The sequence below is a fragment of the Rhincodon typus genome, chromosome 7, assembly GCF_021869965.1.
Source record: "Rhincodon typus isolate 14 chromosome 7, sRhiTyp1.1, whole genome shotgun sequence".
In the NCBI taxonomy this organism is placed as follows: Eukaryota; Metazoa; Chordata; class Chondrichthyes; order Orectolobiformes; family Rhincodontidae; genus Rhincodon; species Rhincodon typus.
The window spans coordinates 74,988,245-75,013,244 of record NC_063338.1 but is presented as its reverse complement, the minus strand read 5'-3'; positions in this window follow the sequence as shown (position 1 = coordinate 75,013,244).

The following is a 25,000-nucleotide window of genomic DNA, read 5'->3' as shown; positions in this document are numbered from 1 at the left end:
AATGCAGAAGTGGGCCCCTCTCCAGCAGATTTTGAGGGTACAGGATCTGCCCATGGAGGCAGCTAGGCAGTCACATGATTCACTGCATTCCTGCATCTTCTGGGCAATGAGGCCTTCATTGCATCCCACATCCCTGTCAACCGTTTCTGTTCCTCCCTGTGAATGTGGACAAAGCCTGATAGCTAACACCACTGGTCATCTCATGCCTGAGTCCGAGCAGATGCCTGTCCACTGAGTGCCGGTTGCCTTTCTTTTCTTCTGGTTGCTTTTCTTCCTGGGCCAGCTGCTTCTGACCTTGTGCCAACCAGACTGTCGTTCCACACTCCCAAAGTCTAACATTTCCACCAGGGTGTCAGTATTTAAGCTGGTGTGATGTACACGACACAGCCTCATCGATGCTTCTTCTGAGGCTTTTGTAATCTCATTCTTACTTGGACCTTTTGAGATCCTTAAGTGGACAATCAACTGCCACTTAAGGGCCTCATTCCATTTCTGCTGGAATTGTTTGATCTGTTTTTGCTGCATGGGGCAGCCAGCAGGCAGAAAGGAGAAAATACTTCGTTTGGGAGGTTCCCTGTGCACATTGGGAAGACGATCTGCACACCCCACCTCTAAGATTCACAATTAGAATGGAGGTGGTAGAGGTGGTCGGTAGAGTACTGGGAACCAGATATCAGGGCTCCGTCATGGACTGTCAATCATTTTAATCAACCATTACAAACGTACGATGACATTCCCCTGGAGCAAGTGAGACTTGAACCCAGGCCTTCTGGCCCAGCGTAAGGAAAACTGCCAGGACCCCTTGTAGAAAGTATAATGTCACCCTATGGCTCCAGACCTAGAAGCAAACTTGATTGAGGTTTGAATCCTGGAGTTATTCCAGAGGTGTGGTCGAGGGACCAGAAGCCTGGGTGTGGGGGTGCTGTTAATGGCTGAATGTGGATTCAAAGGTCTCTGATATTGAGGAACCGTGAGAGAGCTCGATGACAGAAAGGGATATTTGTTGGTGGCCTGTCAGTATTGGACAATGATTAGGAAGTTTGGATTAGAATTTCCTGATTATTGTTGGGTCATATTTGTCTAGGCAGACACACAGGATTCAGAAAGGAAGGGAAATGGTACTGAACACCTGGATCTGAACTAGTTTAGCTTCCAGTTTGGGAAACCTGGCCGTCTCTTGTTTATTAGCATGTAAAATTTAACCAAGAGATTTGCAGCCTTATTATAATATTTAAACTTTCACCTGACCCACCAACACAAACCTGGCTGCATTTTTAGTTTAAAATGGCACATTGCTCTCCCACCCACTGTCTTCATTACAAATTCCATTCCCTATGACTAAAGTAAAGTTCAAGTCTCATCATTTTCCTTTCAGAGCTGCAATTTTATGAGCTAAAGATGGTTAGACAAACGACATTGTTGACCTACAAACAGTTGCTGTGATCACCTCATGAGTACAGGCATGGAAAGTGTGAAACCAGATGCCTTGGAATAACCATTTTAATCAAGGGGCACTGAAACTCAAAGAAACATCAAGATATTCATACCTCTTGTATGACTCACACTTATGTGTTGCAATTGACTAAGAAGAGGATAAACAAAGTTAGGGGGAGCCAAGGCCACTCCTCCCCAGATTATAATTCTATCCATTGACTCCATTCACTTTCCCTGGAAAATATTTGAAGCTGAACCACATTATTCATAATCCAGATGGTCATATTTGAGTCCATGATAAGCTTCCACTGTAAATCCACCCCAAAGACCACATTTTTCCACATTGGTAACATCACCCAATCCTAGCCCTGCCCCAACTCATCTGCTGCTGAAATCTTTATCAATTCTTTTGCTACCTTTACAATTGTCTACTCTAATACATTCGTGGCTGTCCTCCTATATCCTATCCATTGTAAGTTTGAGACCATCTGATACTCAACTGCTTATGTTCTGACTCCACCAAATCCAGTTTCCCTGTGCTTACTGATGTGCATTAGCTCCCAGTTAATAACTCAAATTAAAATCCCCATTCTTGCTTTCAAATCCTTCCATGGCCTGATCCCTCCCTATCTCTATGATTTCCTCCAGTCCCACAACACTCCACTTCTGGGATCTTGAGCATTCTCAATTTTAATCACTCCACCATTGGCGCTGTTCCTTCAGCTGCCTGGTCCCTCATCTCTCGGTTTTCCTGCTTAACTTATTCTGTCTGGGCATGTCTCTCTCTCTCTACTCTTATTTAAAGCACTTCTTAAAAGCTATGCTTTTAGCCTTCTACTCTGGGTGACTTGGAATCAAACGTTAAAATGTTCTTGTGAAGTTTTGAGTCTGTGGAACACTGGCACATTTCAATACCTTAAAGAGGCTATATAAATATTAGCTGTAAGATATTGTTGTTGCACAGCGCTATTCGTGACTTCCTTTAGTTCCACAGAGCCAATGAATGTGAAAGTAAATCTAGTTGCTGTTCTAGTGCAGGGGAATGCAGCAGTTCATTTGTACACAAGACTACTCATATAGCAATGAGATTAATAGCTCAATAATCTATGTTTAGCTATGTTGGTTGAGGGATAATTAATGAACAGGCCAACTTCTTTGGTAGCATCTTGGATTTTTTTACATACACTGAAGACGGAAGATGATTTCACTTGGTTCAGAAAGAAAGCACCTTCAACAGTGAAAGAGCTCCCTTCCCCCTCCCCCATTTCTGAAGAAGGGTCCTGACCCAAAACGTCAGCTTTCCTGCTCCTCTGATGCTGCCTGGCCTGCTGTGTTCATCCAGCTCTACACTGTGTTATCTTCAACAGCGAAACACACCCCAGTTATGCACTGAAGTTTCAGACTAGATTCTGTGCTCACTTCTGACGATGAACCAATGACCTTTTAACTCACAGATGAGGGCCACTGAGCCAGGGCTGTCAGCTGAGTAGCAAAAAGGGGGAAAACTTGGTAAATGAAATACCGGTGCCGACAGAAGTTCAATAGCTATGGCAGGTGGCTGGTAACAGGCAGAGCTTATTCCTCATTGGCAGCCAGCCCACAAAGTCCCAATCATAAACATTGTCTCTTCTGGACAATAGCAAGAGAGGGTTTGTCTTGTTGCTGAGACACAAAATGCAGTTTTAAAAAAAAACAACTGAATGAGGTACAAATGCTGTAAATTGCTCCTTTATTAGGTCCAGCCCGGATTGAACCTGCGCCAAGCATTTCATTCTGATCACAGCAGTAAAAGTCTTCCTGGAAAACCAGTTGTATGTTTATCAGGATCCAGCTGAGGTTACAAGCAACCAATTTAGATGGGAAAGGGAGGAAGAGCATCACATGTTTGAAACATTCTGCACCATGCAATGCTATTTTTGTGGCATGACTCATATTTTGGGTTTCTTTTTATATCAGGGGATCCTTCAGCTCTTTTCTGGAATTTTTTCTCCCCTTGATTTAAGCAGCTGTTTTCTTTCCTCTCTGAGGAGTAAGCCTGAGTAAATTTATCAATCAAAGAGTGACTCTAAACTAACAGGAAGTCTTCAACAACAAGACCCTTGGGCAGGCCAATATTCTGAAGAAATCAAGGCCTGTCTGAGCACTTGGATCCAGACCTCTACAACCATCCTGAGCTACATTTAGTTGTCACTGTTGTTTATCCAAGCACCATTAGTTTTCTGTCTTCCAAAAACTTCCTAAAAGGGATTTACAGGTACAATGCCCAGTGTTTTAATTTAGCTTGCAAAGTATCATGCTGCTGTTTTTCCAAGGTTTTCACTGAGCTTATTTTGTTCCATTATCTTATCCTCCTAATACTTCCTTCCTGTGCTGCCCACTGCTAAAACTAGCCTTGTTCTAGTTGCCCTCCATAAAGACTTGAGCTTCAAACTTAAGGGGATGAGAGAAGGAAAGCAGAAGGGGCCTATTTTCAAAAAAGGATTGCAGGTTTGCATGTGTTCAGTAGCAAAGAAACATCCTTCTGCTTTCTACTGAGAAATAGTGTGTCACCCTATCACTTCCTTGCTAAGATGAACTCAAACTTCCTGTGAAATTACTGAGGTAAAAAGATACAGACGTTGCATTTGTTTGTGTTTTGTGGGAGAGATGAAGCCGAGGGAGTTGGAGCGTTGGTGGGGGATACAGTGGGTAAAAGCAAGGGAAACGAAAGGGTCAATCTATCAAATTCCTATTTAAAACAGAAAAAGGAAAAAAAAAATCTGAAAATGAAGCTAATTTGACATTAGCCATTTCCTGCACTTAGGGGGGAAAGAAAGCATATAGTTAGTGCTGTTTGAGGCACTCTGTGCTGGCGTTATCTCTGACCTGCAGCTTAGCCCTGGTGTCTGCACTGCCAAAATGCTCCTATTCAACATTGTGCTGAGTTCATCAATGCTCCACGTGTCAGCATCCTAACAGGAAAAGCAGGACAGACAGTCACTTCATTCAGCTGCCCAGAGATCTCATGACAAGCAAAATCCCCTTGCTGTCCACTCGTATCACCAGGAGACAGGTAAAAGGCATAATCCTTCCAAAAACTGCAGGCACAGGCAAACACCCTTTCTCCTTGTCAACAATGTCTCCACAGATGGATTCTTATTTAAAATCAGAAGGGCTGAAGCTTGTACAACGGTTAAGAAAGATTACACTGAGAAGCCCCCACCCCTACCCGTGTGGTCTTCAAAACCTGGCACTGTATCCTATTCAACTGTTTTGGACCATGAGAGAAGTACTTCATCCCTGCTTAATGTTCAAATATTCAGCAGGGATAAAGGCCGTTCTTTAGCCTGTCGCACAAGCATACATTCACACAATGAATTGTAAGTTTGCCAGGGGCTTAAGAACAAATGAAATCTTATGGCCTGGCAGATTGCATACAGTTATAGCAATCCTTGAGAGTGACAAAATAAAACAGGTGCTCCAGGTATAAAACTTCTCCATTTCTAGGGCAGCCCCCACCCTCCCTGTCTAATATGCACACACTCACCACTGGAATGCTTTGACAGGTGCAGAAGTTCAGGTTACAGTGTGGAACTGGTGAATAAATATGTGGTGTTATTGAAGTCTAACGTGCTCACTGAGCAACGGAGGACGTTAATAACTGGCAAGGTACACTAATCTCTGATTGCAACATTTGGTTTACTTTAATCTGGAGGGACAGCTGTATTAAAGAGGGAATTATACTAATCAGTTCAAGGCCCTTGCATATAAAACTTCCCATTAGGCTTAAAGTACAACAGCTTACCGCTCATTCTCCAGGAATATACATCTGGTTCTGAATGTGGCCATCACTAATTTGCAAGGTACAAACTGAAAACAAGAGGCTGACAGTTGCTGGGGGATGGGGAAGGGGGGGAGCGCCAAATTCTATGAGAATTTTTGAACACAAAAGCAGCTTTGAAGCATCTCAGTGCTACTGCATGTGTTATCATCCCTTGTCTATTTTTTTCCTGTCACCGGAGGTGACCAAACTGAAAAAAAAATTGATGATGTCAGTCAAATGCTAAATACAAAGCTTGGCTTTGTTATTTTAAGTCAGAAGGTATGATAGGCCATGCCATATGGCCATAATCCTCCTATATCTCCCATCACCTGACGGGAAAAACCTTCATGTCCCATGACCTTATATGGCAGGCATCAGGTTAGGGGCTGCCCAAGGTTGTTTTTTTTTCTCTCTTTCTGTTAAATCCAGGGGTTTACGGTGATTCTCTTTTTTTTTTAGTCAGGCAAACTATAAATCCGACTGATTACTCTGCACTCTTTTGCTTGACTGAGCCTTTACAATCAGACAGCTCTGTTAACAATAAACCCCTGATGAATCAAACATCTATGGCATTAGTTTCACCTAGCTGCCTCTTTCCCATGCACCGAGAGCTCTGTCAGACCTCATCTGATGAGAAGAGCAACTGACACGTTTTCTCCCGATGCACCTATTTATCAAAAATTCAGCAATGGGATGTTGGCGGGTGGGGAGGAAGAGGGCTTGTGGGGGTGGCCGGGGCAGGGGGAGCAGAAATAACCGTTCCCTGTGAAAACTCAAAGCTCAAATTGGCAGGAGCTTTCCTCAGCACATCCAGGTTAACTTCTGTGAAATGGCCACTTAAAGCGGCGATGTGGCATGGGTCACGGCCAAGTGCCATCTGGCTGTTTATCAAACCTGAATGTTTTGGGAATTTATCAAGCGCCACAAACATCTAGTAAGAAGCATACAATGGAGAGGGAGGAGGCATGAAGGTGGAAGGGCTGCGGGGGAGGGGGGAGCGCATACAAGATACAAAATTACAAAACAAATTGCCATGTAAAAATGGAGAACTATCAAAATTGCAGAATTACGTCATAACTCTTCAGTTCATGTCGTTCCTTCCTCATGTATTTTAAGACATTTTGATGGTCTAATAAAGAGTTTCTGGTAAGCTAAAACTCCTAATATTCTGTCACTTCAAATACATGTATTTAAGTCAGTGGCATTACAATATGCGTTAGACAACATATTTCTCTTCAACATTCAAATCATAAAGCATTTTTTTCTCTTTAGTTTCCTTTATAATGATCCAACATGAAAAGATATGATTCAGCCCTGAGTCTCCTAGAATGCAGATTACTATTTAATTTGACTCTTTCTTAGCCGACAAACACAAGTCTGTAACGACAATATAATACATCCTTCTATCTCTGGATTGCCTTCTAATTTAAATGCTGATTTAAGGCCTTCAGTATGCACCTGCTTTTTTTTACTCGCAGTCAGACCAAAATACATTAAATACAGACTCGTTTCATTCACATTGAATCAAGGGGGTTTTTTGGGACACAGAGGAAAAAAAAGTTTCCTTTTCTCCAAGAAGGATTAACTGTAGTTTCAGTCTGCTTTCACTACTGCTCTTGTGGCTCAAGTAAAGTGATTTTGGATTACCTATACTAGAGTGCTTTGCATACCTCAGAGGCTGACAACAACAGCTCTGCATATGAAGTAAGTAACAGATGGGGACTGCAAAGTATGGCCAGAGAACAGTGTCGTTTGCAATGATCTCAGATCGGTTCCAAGATTGGTGCTAATAAAGTTTGTCACCATGCCGAACACAAGTGCTTGACATAATCCAGATATTTATTCCCTGTAAACATTTTAGATGTTGTGCCTCCTGATCAATTAATGTAATTTACTGTCCAGTGAATTTTAATCATTGTCATGCATGCTTCCTAGCAGCTACTCCATCAGTGTTTTCCTGAAGGGTACCCTTTGATCTAGTACCTGCCACTACTTAGATCAGTATTTATTCCTAACAGTTAAGTATATGAAACCTTCATTTAAAGGTTGGTCAAAAAGCCTCAAGTGAGAAAGTAACTGTTCCTATTAAACGGTCACTAAACATTTACCTATAAACTGATCCCTTTTTCACCATCATGAGGGTAAGAAGTGAACAGTAAAGGACAGTGTAAATTTCTGGCGCCTAATATCATAGTGTCCCAGTATCTGTTGATCAAAACAATGGATAATAGCACACCATGGGATGACATATTCTTTCGGGCTGAAACACCCAACTGGAAAGACCAAGACCAGTGCAAAATTGAGTGAGTTGCAGTTGCATGTCACATCCCCACAGGTATTTCATCCATTTCAAACGGATTAAAGTCAGGTTGCTGGCTTTAGCCCCTTTGGCAATACCCACTAAACATCCATGAACCTGCTCCTCTGTAATTCAGCATTTGACCAGCAGGAGGTACACTTCACAAGGACAGGTTTCTTTCCCCAACTCCTTGGGCAAAGGTCTCTGTCTCCAGGGTGTACCATGACTCTCCCAGATATGTGCGGCTGTAAACTTTTCAAAAAAAAGCCCCTTGGTTTAGTGAATGGGAATTTTAGGTAACCCTGTCATTAGAAGTACATAAGCAAGCACCCTAGTCAGTATTTCTGCTTTTCACAGCTACCTCTCCCGGCAGCACAAGATTCTCTGTGTGGAGGGTGCTCTATTTTGGCCTTGCCAAATCGCTGTTGCCCTTTAATTTTCAAGTTTTCAGATCCTGCACCTCCATCTGCAAACACACACACATACACACCCATTTTCCTGTCTTTTAGATCCTTACTTTCACCCACCATAATGCATCTTCCTTCAGTTAGGCCAGCAGGGTTGGGTGGTCTGGCACTAAACTTCTCCGTGGCGACCAGTTTAGGTGTAGACATTTCCTCATGCTTGGATGTGGCTGAGACTCATGATTTATGCACCAGTTAGTCCTGCTGCACAATCCTAATCTGCATATCAGAGTGAAAAAACAAAATGGAAAAGTCAAAATAGGTTTATTTGAGGAGAGGTTATGACCCAATGAAGTTTAGGACTTTACCGTGTTGGGATTAACTTACAGGAAGTTCCTTTCTTCGGGGCAGGATTTTGCACTCTGCCACAAAATACTGCCCAAAAAGCTAGTCCATATTTATTCATTTCCTTTCTCCATTCTTATCTCTTGTTATCTGTTTAGACATATCCTTCCATTCTCGGAAAGGGTGAGCAAAAGGGTTACACGTTACACAGCGTGAATTGGCATTGCTCACTGCCAAGAGTCAGACAAGTGTGCCAGTTTGCTCATTGGAGATGGGATCCATTCCATCTCAGAGGACAATGGGGAAATAACAAAATGCACCACAGAATCTGAATGACAGGGACAAGCATCAGACTCACATCCACATGCAGAAGTAGTAAGACTATAAACTGGTAAGACTACAGGACAAATCTATTATGATGAAGACATTGTTTTCCTGAAGTAAATAATACTTATTGTTCTGAATGTTAAAGTCTTCCAAGTAATTAGTTCAAATTGGAAGCTGAAACAGCCAGGTTGACTATTTTTTAAGTCATACATATGCTCTGTCAAGCATTGGAAAATCTGGTAAAATAATAATACGCATGTATTAACATTTTAATACATATTTTGACACATCTTGTAGTTCATCTTGTATTGTGGTGTCTACATTACTAACATACACCTACACACCTCAGTATCACATCTGAGGTGTTCAAATATTTGCCTAAAAAAATGTGCTCTGCACCAGAATAACAGTTTAAAAAGTCAGGGAACCAATTACTGTCTGCAACAACTGACTGACTACCACTGTACAATTTGCTGGCCTTTCAAATGGCTCTCTCAGACCCACGAACAAGGAAGAAATGCTTCTGTTATTCTTGCAAGTCTTTCGACTCTACTGAAGCATTTATGTTTGCCTGGCTTAAACAGATAGAATGAGCTTCTGTGAGTGGATTTTAAACACAAACCTAAGAAAGTAAAAACAAATCAGACTTAATTGTAATTGGCTGGAACAAAATGCCTAAATCAATACAGCAATGGCTGATCTGCTCATCATTTAGCCATTACCTGGGAGACGGGTACCTCCTGCTGTGCCTGATTTTCTTTTTGCTCTAGATTTACTATAGCCTTTTTCCCTCAGATACTTTCTTTTTATGTAGAAGAAGCTTGTTTCTTTTCTCCCACCTCTGTTTTCTTAAAATGTTTCAGTCTGGCAGTAACCTTCTCCCTGTAATTGTCCACATATATTAATGCACAGGTTTAGTTTTCTCTGCCCTTGATTGCTGTGTAGGTTTCTCAGGGGTAATTACAGAGGAGCATTTCCTCCCCCATCTATCCATGTGGGATTCATACATAGCCCAGCGTCCACATTCTTGTAATGTAGTTCAATTTAACAGCATCATTGAACAATCGGTATCGTTTCTTCTCATCTCTGGCCTCACCCCACACCCCGCCTACCCCTGCCAAAAGAGAGTCTGTAAAGGAGTTAAAGATGCAGCCTGTAAGGAACAAGGCAGTGTCTTGTCCCCTTGCATTTTCACTGTGTGTAGAAAAAGCTGCCTTTTAATACTTTTTCCCATTACTCATGTTTTCTGGTTTCAATGTACCATTAGTTCTGCCAGGCACATATGCACATTGCAAACTTTTGTTTTTGTGCATGTGTGTTGTTATGTGGGTGTGTTTGTGTGCTTGCCAAAAAAAGGAGATACGAGAGGCAGAAGGGCTGACAAAAAGAGCAAAAGGTGACAGAGAGAAAAATGATGGTGGGGGATGGGATACATACAGGGCCGACAGATGACTAGCATTAGCCTATCCACCTGCTGTTAGCTTATATAACACCTCTCTCCTTTTCCATACAATTATTAAGTTCCCCCAGTGCAGGTCCTATCACTTGGACTCAAACAAGCTTATAATGACAGCAAGCGTGTAGTTAAGGTTATACCAAAACCACCAACTAACTGTAAAAAGTCACTGTGGGGGAGTTACCTTTGCACAAGGTTCAATTTAAGATGGTTCCTCTCTTTTACACACTGGCTGCAAATCAGCATTTTCGGTGGACAATAGACTCAGCAGTGGCCTCATGATTGCTTCTTTTCAAATGGTAATGGACATCCTAACTCCTCTGCCAGGTTTTTTTTCTCTTTACTAGAGCAAAATTACAGTTTACAAGACTGAGAAAAAAATATTTAAAAAAAAATCTGAACAGAATATCTTTCTTCCCCCGCACTCCCCCCCTCCCGATAAACTGACATGTAAATTACCCTTTAAGTGCTCCACTCTAGGGCTCTGATCATCTCCTAATTGTCACAGTCAATTGTAGCCAACAGTCTCTTCATTCCCAAGCGCTTTGACAACAAGCGCAGGGATCAAAGACGAATCAGCTCCCTTCAATTTCCATCTGTTTAGGATACCACAAAAAGACTGAAAGCAAAGGTGTAAAGGGCATTGCTGTAGAGGAGAATTAAGTGTGGAAATTAGTACAATTGTAATTTTTGTTACCTTTTATTGATGTACATTCTTATAAACTCCCTTATTACCTATTTTGAGAAAATACATAAACATCTGCAGTGGCAAATGGCTTCTTAAATACTTAAAAGCCCCTGACGTGTTAGCATAATTTTCTGCATCCCAACAGAGCTGAGCATGATTTGAATCATTTTTCACTTATTTTGACAGCATGGTATGATGTTATTAAAACATTCTTTCTTATAGGAACCTGTGGTATGCAATTGAGGAGATGATCAAATGCTCCAAAAGGCACAATCTGTATTCTCATTTTCAGTTACTGAGTTAAGGTGACTGCTCTGCGACTTTCCTTTGGTTTCAATGCTTTCATTCGCTCCTTACTAAAAGATAGACAACATTCAGGCCTGTTGGTGTAGTTCCAACTCCAGCCTTCACGGAAAGAAGTGCATTTCATATAATTTCTGGTTTGGATAAAGATACTTCCTGTTTACACGGGTCATGCTTAAAACAACATACAACCACTTCCAGAACACTTGAATGACAATGATTATTTTTGTCTCAGTTGGACTTGTGCCTGATGGATGTCAAATGTCCAACCCCATTTGGTTGAAAGAAACAAGGTAGAGCTTCACTATTTCACCAGGACTCTTAGGAAAATCTGTTTCTTGCAGCCTTTGACTGAAGAACCAAATGACTGAATTGCCACCTGTGTGATTGCATTTATTTGCAGTATTTGATATATATGTATAAACACATTTTGTAAATGTATTCACTTCATCAATTTAACTAGAGCTCCTACGTCGATCAAGTGTGGAAATAATACTCAGTATAAGGCCGATAACTCCTTGAACTACAGAGAGTTAAGGACAGATTGATTTTCTAACTCCTCTGAGGTGAATCTTTAAAGGGGCACCACCATCTGGAGAAACCCATCTGCTGTTTAAAATATTTATAATATGTATTCTGGCTGATCTCCTCTAATGTTGCTACATAGATAGTCTGGGGCCTGGGCCTAAGAGTGTAATGTTTGCCTATTAAATTGCAGTTAAGTTTGACGTGGAGGTGCCAGTGTTAGACTGGGCTGAACAAGGTCAGAAGTCACACGACACTAGGTTATAGTCCAACAGGCTTATTTAAAATCACAAGCTTTCGATTGCTGCTCCTTCTTCAGGTTAAGATGCAGTTAAGTTTAAGCTGGATTGTGTCACTGTTTTGGCAATTTAGGAATAGTCCATAGACATTCTGAGGTCATTTAGAGACTGGTAGGTGGGTTACATTTGTGTATCGTGTCAGATGCTTCTGTAATTCCTTAAGATTCTGGGGCGACATAAGATTATCAACATAAGAAAGAGCTGCATGATGCAACCTACCTTCTTTCCCACTTTTCGTTACTATGTTAGTACTGTGAAGTGATAGATTTCAAGGTTTTGAGTAAAAATGTATGCTCCCCAATAATTCTCTGTGGATTAGCCAAGAGTTACTAGTTAAATCCTTCAGTGTTGATGTCATAAACTGCATTTTATTATAAATATAAGTGCTGCATAGATTACAGCAAAACGAGTGAGCTGGAATAAAAGCAAAAATAATGATCTCATCTTTAGTTTCAAAGGTTGTGTCTCATGATTGTGGATGCCAGCTGAAGAAGATTATTCACCAAAATTACTGGTGTCCATCATTATTCACTTATTACAGATAAAAACTCCATGACATCAGAAAGGTGGTGCACAGATTTGTGCTTCATCAGATACAGCACCTGCCGCACTGTGTACTTTCCACAGCAACCTGCATAGTAGCATCATGGTGGGGTTATCAGAACAACTCCGCCTCCTCGCCTTTCCTCTGTGTAATCAGATTTCCATGAGTCAGAGTTTAATTTGACATAAATTTAATCAAGCTGACTAAGGGAAAGTAACCAGTTCAAGTACTGCATGTAATGGCACTTCCTGAGGTGTGAGGTCAGGTTAATGGGGTTACAGGATGCTAGATTAAAGCAAAAGCATAGTAACTCAACTACAATAGGAGCTACTAAATGTGGAAATCAGAGACCTGAATTAGCTAATCCCAGTTTGAATAGTAGAAGCCATGATGTAATTAGCTTCAGCAACTGAGAAGGTAAATAAAACGGTTCAAATATCAGCAGGAATTTAAACCCCCAAACTACAGGTTAATTTGGACCAAAAGAACTGCGGATGCTGTAAATCAGGAACAAAAACAAAGTTGCTGAAAAAGCTCAGCAGGTCTGGCAGCATCTGTGGAGGAGAAGACAGAGTTAATGTTTCGGGTCCGGTGACCCTTCCTCAGGTGTTCTGGGCAATGAATCTGAGGAATTCAAACTGGCTACCTACCTGTGTATTCTTAAAATGATAATCAAGTCATAGAGACAGAGAGTTATATGGGATGGAAACAGATTTTTTGGTCCAATTCGTCCATGCCGACCAGATATCCTAAACTTACTTAATCCCATTTGCCAACATTTGGCCCATATACCTCTAGACCCTTCTTATTCAGGCACCCATTCAGATGCCTTTTAAATGTTGTCATTGTACCCGCCTCCACACCTCCTCTAGCAGCTCATTCAATACTGGCACAGCTCTCTGCTTGAAAATGTTGCCACAGGTCCCTTCTAATTCTTTCCCCCATCATCCTAAACCTATGCCCTCTAGAAATCTGTGGAAGAGTGCATCCTCCATCCATACCCCACCCCTCAGCCCTACCCAAGCTGACACTCCGCACCCCCAAGCTCACATCTCAAACAGCCCACCCACTAACCCCCACCCTAGCCACACTGTCTATGAATTAGGTTTGAGGCCTTAATTTCTATCCAGTAGCATCTGTAGGGAAAAGTGTGTGTAAAGGTGTGTAGGTGCCTTGTGTAGGTATAGGTATATGTGTCATTTTAAAACCAGGAGAGGGTTTGGAAGGAAAAAGATAAAATCTTCATATGTTCAGACAATGTAAACTTACTTGTTCCTATATATATAAAACACAGTCATTTTTTTTAATCTTATGAATTAAATAAAAATGTTAAGAAAGCGAAAACAATATCCAGCACAAATTATTACCCTGTTGGAAAGTTGAGCTTAATAAGCAGCTGATTATTTATTTCTGTTAAAATTCATAGGTGGTCATAATTATCAAAGTTTAAAAACCAGCTTCCCTCCAAAATATTGTATTTGAACTATCAAATATACATCACCCAGCAATTTGTCAGCCATAATTATATCACAAGTCACATTCTACTAGAAAGCACAAATATTTTATTAAAATAGAATGTGGATTTGATACATAATTATTTTATGTATAATTTTCATAAATCCTTTCAAGTTTCTGGAGGCCAATCATTTCAGTTCAGCCTCAGGATATCACTGAAGGAGTTCTTCAGCATATTTTCTATTCAAAGATATTGTTACATAAATCTGGAGTAGATAGAATCTGAACCCAGGCCTCCTAGCTCAGAGGCAGGGAAACTACCACTGCACCACAGCAGCCCCTTCTTCAGGGTAGTGTCTGAGGCCCAACCATCTTCAGCTACTTCATCAATGATAGTCCTTCTTCATAAGATCAGAAGTGGGACTCTTCATTGATGATTTCAGTTTAGCTCAGTTGGCTGAATGGTTGTTTTGTGAAGTGGTGTGATTCTGACAGCCTGCATTGAATTTCCATTTCCAGCTGAGGTTACCAATGAAGGGCTCTCCTTGCCTGAGGTATGGTGGTCTTCAGGTTAAATTACCACCACTTTTCTCTCTCTAATGAGAGAGCAGCCCTATGGTCTGGTAAGACTATGGCAATACACAAGCTGTGTTCAGTTCTGTTCACATCCCCGGAAATAAATAAGAGGTCCATGTCTGCATGCAGTAAAACCTGGACAACATTTAGGCTGTTGCTGATCAGTAGCAAATAACATTGACACTACACAGTGAAAGATAACAACCATCTCCAACACAAGGGAGTCAAACCATCTCTCCTTAGTATTCAATGGCATCCTAGAGGCCTCTATTGACCAGAAACTTAACTGAATCAGCCACGTAAATATTGTGACTACAAGAACAGTTCAGAGGTTAGATATTCTGTAGCAAGTAACTGGCTTCCTTGGTGACTTCCTGCAATCCATAAGGCCTAAATTAGAGCACAGTTCCAACAATACTGTTGGAGCCCAACACCATTCAGTATCAAGTAGCCCATATGATTGACTCCCCACATCATTATGGGGGAAGACAGTGATGTAGTGGAATTTTCACTGGACTAGTAATCCAAATCAATGCTAATGCTCTGGGGTCACTGGTTCATATCCCAGTCGATGCAATTTAAACTAAATTCATCATTTCCGAAATGAAGCTAATCATAGTAACAGTGATCATGGAATTGTCATAAATGTTCATTAATGCTGTTTTACAGGGGGAAATCTTTCATCTGTAGCTGTTCAGGCCTAGATGTGACTGTAGACCCTCAGCAATGTGCTTGATTCTTAACTACCCTATAAAATGGACTAGCAAGCCATTCAGTTCAAAAGCAAAAGGGATAGGCAACAAATGTTGACCTTGCCAGAAAAGCCCACATCCCTTAAAAAAACTAAAAGAAACCTATATATACTTCCATCTTGCCTTCCCCTAGAAAATCACTGAATTCAAAAAGAGTCAAGTCCACACTTTTAGTGAGAGCTGTATTTCAGTTTGGAACACTCCACAAAACTCACATTCAGCTGATTACTAGCTCCCAATAATTGTACAACCAGTTCAAACCAATTAACCCTTAATTAATAGATCATCACCTGTTCCCTTGTCCCATTATGTCTCAGGCATCACTTCGCATTTTCCTAGATGATAACACCTTCAACACTACTGCACACCAGCAGTTCTATGTACATTTGTAGGATGCATTGCAGCATCTCACAAAAGCATCTTCACACCCATGCCCCCTACCATCCCAGAAAGATAAAAACAGGCCACAATTGAAAACGCCAATATCTGCTCACATCATCCAAGTCACACACCAACCTGACTTTGAACTCTATTGCCATTTCTTCATCATTGCTGAGCCAAAATCCTCAAATTCCCTTCCCAGAAGCAATTGCACGACTGCAATGATGGAAGAAAGATCATTAGTTTCTCATTTAGGGATGGAATAAATGCTGGGGTCATCAAAAATGCACACATCAAATGAACAAATCTTCAAAAATCATAAAATTATGCTTTCCTTTAAACCTCAAAATATTTATCAGTCTGTGGAATATCAAAACACCTATGCTAATTTGAAATTCTAAGGTCAGAACTGTAGTTGAGGAAAATAATTAATTGAAATAATTTGTGTTTTAAAACTTTATTGACTTTGTTACAAAATATTAGCTAAATCTAAACACCTCACTGACATTCAGCAATTTTTACCTTTACCTTTGTTTTTGAATAAGCTGCCGTTAGCATTGCTTCAAAATGATTATGCACACTTGAGTACCATATATCAACCCAAAAACCAATCTCTCTGAAGCCATGTAGGACTCAAGCTGGTATATCTTGAGTGACGGCAAAGGGGGGATAACCTCTTCCATCCCAGAAACTGCTGAAGTCGTTTGGCAACCCAGACACAAATAATCAAGTGATGCTGGCTGTGCCTGATGTAGCCTGGAGTATGTCTATCAGTAGTGAACTTTTGTGAGTGGCTGTATTATCAGCCTGTAGGACATGCCTTGCTCTGAGGTTCCGTCCTAGTTAACTAGCTCTGATTAGGTGCTCAGGACAGACAGTAGCCCCACAGTTGCCAATGTAAACACAGATTTTGGTTCCTGATCTAGTCACACATATAAAGGTCATCCAGATCACCAACAAACATCACTGCATTGGAAACATCACCTCTTAAACAGGAGGTCATGAGTTCAAGTACTAGTCCAAAGCCTTATGGATATAATTCAGGTTGATAGTTCAGTGCGGTCTTCCCATTCTACTCACCACCCAGTTGCATTCTAAAATGAAGTAAATGGAGAAGTAAACCACCAAAGCCTTGGAACAGATTGCAGGTTTGCTAATATCCATTTTACCTAAGGCTTATTTCACCTCCAGGAAATCTGGGCCATTGCTTAAAACCAGGCCATGACAGTCAGCCAAGGAGGTATAGGTTCAAGTTACACATTTCTAAAAGCAAATCAAAGATCAATGGAAGAATTAATTTCTGCACATTGAGTAGAATCAACACCTGGAAGTCATTCTTTGTTGATGTCCTCTTCGCTGCTTTCTCACCAACCTTCTTGTCAACTTGTCAGATTATATAGAGATAGGATGACTGTAGAACTCAGCTCAGGAATCATTTAGGAGGTTACCTTTGATCATGAGGAAATATATTTTCCTCATTAAAATAAAGCTTTATTTTTAATTCACGAGATGAAAGTCTCACTGACCAGGCAGCATTTATTGCCCATGAGGGCAGTTCAGAGTCAATCCCATTGCTATGGGTCTGGAGTCACATGTAGGCCAGACCAGGTAAGGATGGCAGTTTCCTTTCCTAAAGGGCACTTGTGCACCAGAGAATTTTTTTCCTGACAATGTGTTCATGCTCATCATCAAATTCTCAATTCCAGATATTTTATTGAAGTTAAACTCTACCATCTGCCCTGGCAGGATTTGAACCCAGCTCCCTGGGACATTATCTCCATCTTTAGAAAACAATCCAGTAATAATACCACTCAGCCATTGCCTCCCCTAGATGGAGTCTTAGCAATTAAACCATGATTTCTCTTTTTGTTTTGAATTAAGTATCATACAAGTTGCAGATTATGATTTTTTGGCTTTGGCTTTGTCTTTCTCTTTGATTGACATATTTTATGGCTGTTTTTTAACTTCCTAAGTATTCCACAGTGTCCCTAAAATATTACATGTGATACTTAGAAGCACAGAAACGGCTGTCTCACCAGTCCTCAGTGAGCACATTATCATGAGTTGGCGATCTACTTGGCAGGAACTTAACAGTTGAGTCAGGCTTGGATATAAAGAACCAGGCACAATTATCTAAAGTACAACAAAGGCAAGTGTGTCTTCAATGTGAATTAACCCTGGTACAGATCAGGGTGAGAAACTTGACCGCAAGAAAGTGAAGACAGTAACAAACATGGATAGATTCTGAACAAATAAAAGAAACTCAATAGCTTCTAGTAATGGCAAATTCCATAAGAAAATACATTTGAAATCCATTTATAGGATCAACGCCTCCAAAATGTTACTAGAAAAACATACTCAATATTCATGGGTACAGAGGCAGGTAAAATCATGACCAAATTTGGTGTTTGTCCTAAAAAGCCTATAAAGATCAGCACAGAGGCAAGTCAATGTCATCTAAAAGCCACGTTATTCCAAAAATATAATGACTGAAAGGCAATAGTTTATGCATCTCACTCAGTGACAGACGTTGAGCACAGATAGGCCTAAATCAAAAAGCTGATACCTGTTGCAAGCCCCAACTGAACAACAGTCTCAGTGATGATGAGTTAACAACATATATTCACAGCTTAATAACATTATTTGCAGTGACTGAACGGACATTTAAGTGAATCAGACAGCAGACTACACAGAATGTTAGCTGCAGATTCTCAACAAACCACACAAGGATTGCCAGAGAAAAGAGTTACACTTAGGAAAATAGAAGCAGGAATAGGACATTCAATCCTTTAAGACTGTTCTGCCTTTCATGGCTGATTTGTGTTTAACTTCATTTATTTGCCTTAGTTTCATATCCTGAGCACTGTTGCTTGACAAAAATATATTAATCACAATTTTACCATTTTCAATTGATCTAGCATTAATTGCTTTTTGGTGGGTGGGGAGAGAAATCCAGATTCTTGTTACTTTTGTATGAGCCAAATACAGAAATTGCTGGAAAACCTCAGCAGGTCTGGCAGCATCTGTGGAAAGAAATCAAAGTTAATGTTTCAGGTTGAGTGACCTTTCCTTAGAACTGAAGAGGGGTCACTTGACCCAAAACGTTAACTCTGATTTCTCTCCACATGATGCTGCCAGACCTGCTGAGCTTTTCCATTAATTTATCTTTTTGTTTCTGATTTCCAGCATCTGCAGTTCTTTCGGTTTTTACCTTTGTGTGAAGATGTGTTTCCTGATAACACTCTTGGAATGTCAAGTTTTACGTTTAGGTTTGTGCTTGCTTGTTCTGACTGCCAGTAACTTATACAGTCCGAAAACTTTCAATGGCTATCCAATTTTCAAAGACACAAGAATCATAATTCTTTATAGCCTTAAAGATTTACATTAATTTAATATGTTTATGGCTTCACAACATCCCAACACACTTTGTGCCCAATAAAATACCTTTGAAATAATCATTGTTGTAACATAGGAATCATAACAGCTAGTTGGTCCATAGTAAGGTCTCACAAACAGTTATGAGATAATGACTAGGTTATGTCCTTTTTCAGTGCTGAATGCTGAATAAATATTTACCAGCCCATAAGGCTCATGGACTCCCTCCTCACTGAAATAATGGCTGGGATTTAATGGAGCCTACTGGAGCAGCCGAGGTGGAAGGCAGGCTTACAGTATCACAGTGGCGCGAGGAGGTAAGGCACATCATCTATTGATGTCAGCAAGAAAACTGACATTATCCCAGAGCTAACAGAGACTTAGTAGGGGCTCAAGAATTCTTCCAAACATGTGCGGGTCTCCCATCACTCCTTTAGGCTGCCTGGCAAACTCTTGTCGGATTTGCCATTCGATGACCAGGGATTCATTCTTTCAAAGGCATCTAGTATCCAATTGAGGTATCCCGTATTAGAAAAATGGGTGGGAGGGTACCCGCTAAGTACAATCCCCTGCCTTATATCTGACCTCCCAACACTCTCCTTTGCTGGCCACCCTATCCCCAGAACCCCCAACACAGTCACATTCAAACATTCATCAATGTTTCCTGGTGAACTATTCACTGAATTATCAAATGCCAGCAGCCACTGCTCTGCATGAGGCTGCCCTCAATTCAAGAAGATGGCAGCCCCTTTTGGGATTTAATTCTTTGGGAGACCTGACACTGCCCACTTATATGCCTGGTTGCACTTAGAAAGCATCTCCCCCAGAAAGGTGTTGCAGATTTCCAGTTTGCTCTCTCATTGGTACGCTGAACTTGCATTACCAACACTGAAATCCATCCAGAGCCGTGGAATCCATTTTTTCTACTTGAAAGCCTAGAGAATTTCAGCTTTGAGTGCAAGAGGTGAAGTAGGCACAAATTGGACCAATTTTAAGAATGTTTTACTCCCCAGGCTTCCTCTCAAACATATTTGCTTATCGCTAAATGCAAAACCTATTATGACCCAACACTATCCAGCAGCTTTTAAAAATGAATTTTGCCTTAAAAGACATTACAAGAGGTAACATGTCAAATTTGATTAATACAGCAGAAAAAAAAAGTAACTCAATCCACTGGCAGTGAGTAACCCGATTTCAAATGGCTGAAAATACTTTGTAATGAATATACAGAAACAATTCCTGGATGTAAAAACAAAATGGGTTGGAAAGGCCCAGCAGGTCAGACTTATGGAATCAAACAGTGTTAAAGTTGCAGTCCTTCGTTTGATCTGTTTGAACTCCTGATTAGATTGGGAAATATTAGTCAGTTACTCAGCAATTTGTTTAAAATTATGTACAAAATATTTTTAATGTACTTTTTGGTGACCTTAAGCCCAAAAGTTCCAACTTGATTTTGGGAGCCTCCATGAAGACCTACAAATGATCTTGATTAGCAAAAACTGCAATGGGCAGTCATCTCTTTGTGCTTAAGTCTTTGGAGTGGGACCTAACCCTACATCCTATTGACTCTGAATTTAGACTCCCGTCCCATAAAGAAATTGGTCCAGAAACATCTGTGGGACATCTTGCTATTGAGCAATGCACACAAAGGGCCAAGTGGCTATATGCTCATCAATACAGAACTGGAATAGAATACAGAAGATCTCAGGATGTAGTAAATTACTTCACAGTCACTCTTGTAATTTAACAAACATGGCAACCAATTTATGCAAAGCCAGCTCTCACAAACAGGACTGTAATAATGATCGGATCACTTGAAGAATAAATCCACACCAGGACACTAGGATACCTCTGCTGCTCTTCTTCAAAGTAGTGCTATGTGATTTATTCTACTGAAGAGACCAGACAGACCGTCAACGTAAAATCACATCTGAAAGGTAGTGTTTCCAACAGTGCAGCATTTTCTCAGTACTGTGCCAGAGGTACAGTCCAGATTGTTATGTTCACATCTCTGGAGTAAGACTAGAACCCACAACTGTCTAATTCTAAGGCAAGTGAGCTAGCCATTAATAACAAAACCTCCTTTCTCTTCGAAGAGTGTGAGTGCAAAAATGTATCTTTCCACCACCACAAGTGGGGCCTACGCAGACACCCAATGGGCTTTCACAATTTCACAAAGATTTCTCTCTTGGACAGCTATGTTGCATCCCAGCCAAAGCCACTGTGCATCACAGCACCACTTCAGAGGGTAAGGCTGCAGACGGAACAGCAACAGGAAGCTCAAGTGCAGTGGGTATGATATATACCTTTTCAGTGAGGGTATTAGAGCCCGGAGCCTGCAGAGAAGGTGCAGGAACCTTGGAAACAAGGACAATGGCTGGATTTCTGCAGCCACCCCCTTCGCCCCCATCCATTCCTCTGATCACTCTAGATATGGGGAAGGTTAAGGCTTCCTACACAATCCAACCTGAAAATCAGACTGTTCCAATTACCATTGGGAAGGCTGCCCATTTTCTCATCTTCTGGGTCTACAGTTAATTGGGATATTGATATGAAGAAGCCCTTAAATGGTCATTAATTCACCATTTAGGGGACTCAGTTGATGGCATGAGCTTATTTCTTGTGGTAACAGAAAGGCAGTGAGTATCTCTCTGATGCCAACCTGCCTGATTATCATCTCTTTCCCTCAAATTCCCCACAACATCTTGAAAGGAGGAATATCCTGTCCTCAGTCACAACTGAATGAACATTCTTTGGAATGCTTCAGGTGGCAGTATATATTTGTTTCGATAAGGGACCAGCTGTGGCCTAACTAATGTCTTGAATAGTTTTAGGAAGACCTTTACACTCCATTCCCTTTGAAATTAAAACCAAAATTCCATTTCCCTTCCGTATTATCTGCTGAACCTGTGTGTACCTTTGTGTGATTTGTGCATGAGGACTCTCAAATCCCTCTGTGCTGTAACTGCCTGCAGCGTGTCTTGGGTTAAATAATATGCAGCTCCACTATTCTTCCTGCCAAAGTACATAACCTCACATTTTCCCATATTATATAACATCTGCCAAGTTATTGCCCACTTGCTTATGTCAATATCCCTTTGTACATTCTTTGTGTCATCCTCACCACTTGCCTTCCCACCTATTTTGTGTAATCTTCAAACTTGGCTACGGTAATTTACTTTCCTTATCAAGTCATTAATAGATACTTTAAAATATTGTGTACCGATCTCTGTAATGCTGCAATTGTTACAGGTTCCCTTCCTGAAAATCTGCTCCCCCCCTCTTATCCCAACTCTCTGTCTTAATAAGCTGATGTTCTATCCTTGTTAATATACTACCTCCAACATCACAGGCTCACACCTTACTAAGCAGCCCTACATGTGGTACCTTGTCAAATTCCTCTTGAAAATCTAAATGTATTACATCCTCAGCTCTCCCTCTATCTATCCTGCTTGTCACCTCCTCAAGGAATTCTAATATAATTGTCGGGCATGGGTTTCCCCTTCATGAAGCTATGATGACTCTGCTTGATCATAATATGCCTTTCAAAATGCTGAGCTACTACATCATTTACAATAGACTCCAACATTTTCCCTATAACATAGAACATAGAACATTACAGCGCAGTACAGGCCCTTCGGCCCTCGATGTTGCGCCGACCTGTGAAACCAATCTGAAGCCCATCTAACCTAAACTATTCCATTATCATCCATATGTTTATCCAATGACCATTTAAATGCCCTTAAAGTGGGCGAGTCTACTATTTTTGCAGGCAGGGCATTCCACACCCTTACTACTCTCTGAGTAAACAACCTACCTCTGACATCTGTCCTATATCTATCACCCCTCAATTTAAAGCTATGTCCCCTCGTGCTAGCCATCACCATCCGAGGAAAAAGGCTCCCACTGTCCACCCGATCTAATCCTCTGATGATCTTGTATGTCTCTATCAAGTCACCTCTTAACCTTCTTCTCTCCAACGAAAACAGCCTCAAAACCCTCAGCCTTTCCTCATAAGACCTTCCCTCCATACCAGGCAACATCCTGGTAAATCTCCTCTGCACCCTTTCCAATGCTTCCACATCCTTCCTATAATGCGGTGACCAGAACTGTACGCAATACTCCAAGTGCGGCCGGACCAGAGTTTTGTACAGCTGCAACATGACCTCATGGCTCCGAAACTCAATCCCTCTACCAATAAAACCTAACATACTGTACGCCTTCTTAACAACGCTATCAACCTGGGTGGCAACTTTCAGTGATCTATGCACCGAGATCTTTCTGCTCATCCACACTACCAAGAATCTTACCATTAGCCCAGTACTCTGTATTCCTGTTACTCCTTCCAAAGTGAATCATCCCACACTTTTCCGCATTAAACTCCATTTGCCACCTCTCAGCCCAGCTCTGCAGCTTATCTATGTCCCTCTGTAACCTACAACATCCTTCTGCACTATCCACAACTCCACCGACTTTGGTGTCATCCGCAAATTTACTAACACATCCTTCTATGCCCTCATCCAGGTCATTTATAAAAATGTTAAAAACGGATGTTAAGATGACTGGCTTGTAGTTACCTTTTTGTTTATTTCCTTCCTTTTACAAACAAATGTGATATATTGATGGCCTTCCAATCCTGTGAGACTTTTCCAGAGTCTAAGGACTCTTGGAAGATTACAAACAGTGTATCTCTGTAGCCACCTCTTTTAATATCCTAGGGTGCATCCCATTAGGTCAATGGGACTTATTGGTATTTATACCCATTAGTGTCTCTCGTACTTTTTCTCTTATAAAAGCTATTGAAAATTATTTGAGAGAGACTTCTAATGTAAATGGACAAGAAACATAGATATTCATCTTTCCTGCATGGATAGTAATCCAATGTGTTAAACCACATGTATGATGTGATCCAATTCATCTAATCACATGACCAGGTATGAAGAATAACCTACCGTCAAGTTTATGAATGGATGGAATCAAGCATGTATCTGGATGAATGAAAATGAAAACAAGCTACTTCTAAACTGTTTCATTCTGAATCAAATAATCTTGCCGTAATGATATAACTTCTGTTGTTGCGCAGATGCTAAATTCTTATTAAGGAAGAAATGGCAGGAACATTTGTCATTTATCAAAACTAATGCCATCAGAATCAATATGGTTTTAAGAAAGGGGAATCATGTTTGCCAACTTTGCTTGAGCTCTTTAAGGATATAAGATGCACAGTTGATAAAGGGCAATGAGTAGATGTAGCATGTTTAGATTTCCAGAAGACATTCTCTAAGGTGTCACATAAAAGCTTATTGAACAAGATAGGAGCTCGTGTAATTGATGATAATGTATTCATACAAAAGACAGAGAGTCAGGATTAATGGGCCTATTTCAGGTTGGAACTAGGGGAGTGCCACAAGGATCAGTCCAAGTTTCACAATTATTCACAATCTATATTAATGGGTTGGAGTAGGGAACAGTATGCAATGCATCCAAATATGCTGACAGTATAAAAATCGGTGAGAGGGCATGCTGTGAGGAGGACAGATGGTATCCAGAATGGGATGTAGATAGAATCATAGATTCATAGAGATATGCAGCATGGAAACAGGCCCTTTGGTCCAACTTGTCCATGCCGACCAGACAGTCTACATAAATCTAGTCCCATTTGCCAGCATTTGGCCCATATCCCTCTAAATCCTTCCTATTCATATATCCATCCAGATGCCTTTTAAATGCTGTAATTGTACCATCCCCCACCACTTCCTCTGGCAAATCAATCCACATACGCACCATCCTCAGTGCGAAAAACTTATCCCTAATGTCCTTTTTATATCGTTCCTTTCTTATCTTGAACATATACCCTCCAGTTTTGAACTCACTGACCACGGGGAAAAGACTTTGCCTGTTTATCCTAACCATACCCCTCATGATTTTATAAACCTCTATAAGGTCACACCTCAGCTTCTGACTCTCCAGGGAAAATAGCCCCAGCCTATTCAACCTCTCCCTATACCTCAAACCCTCCGACCCTGGCAACATCC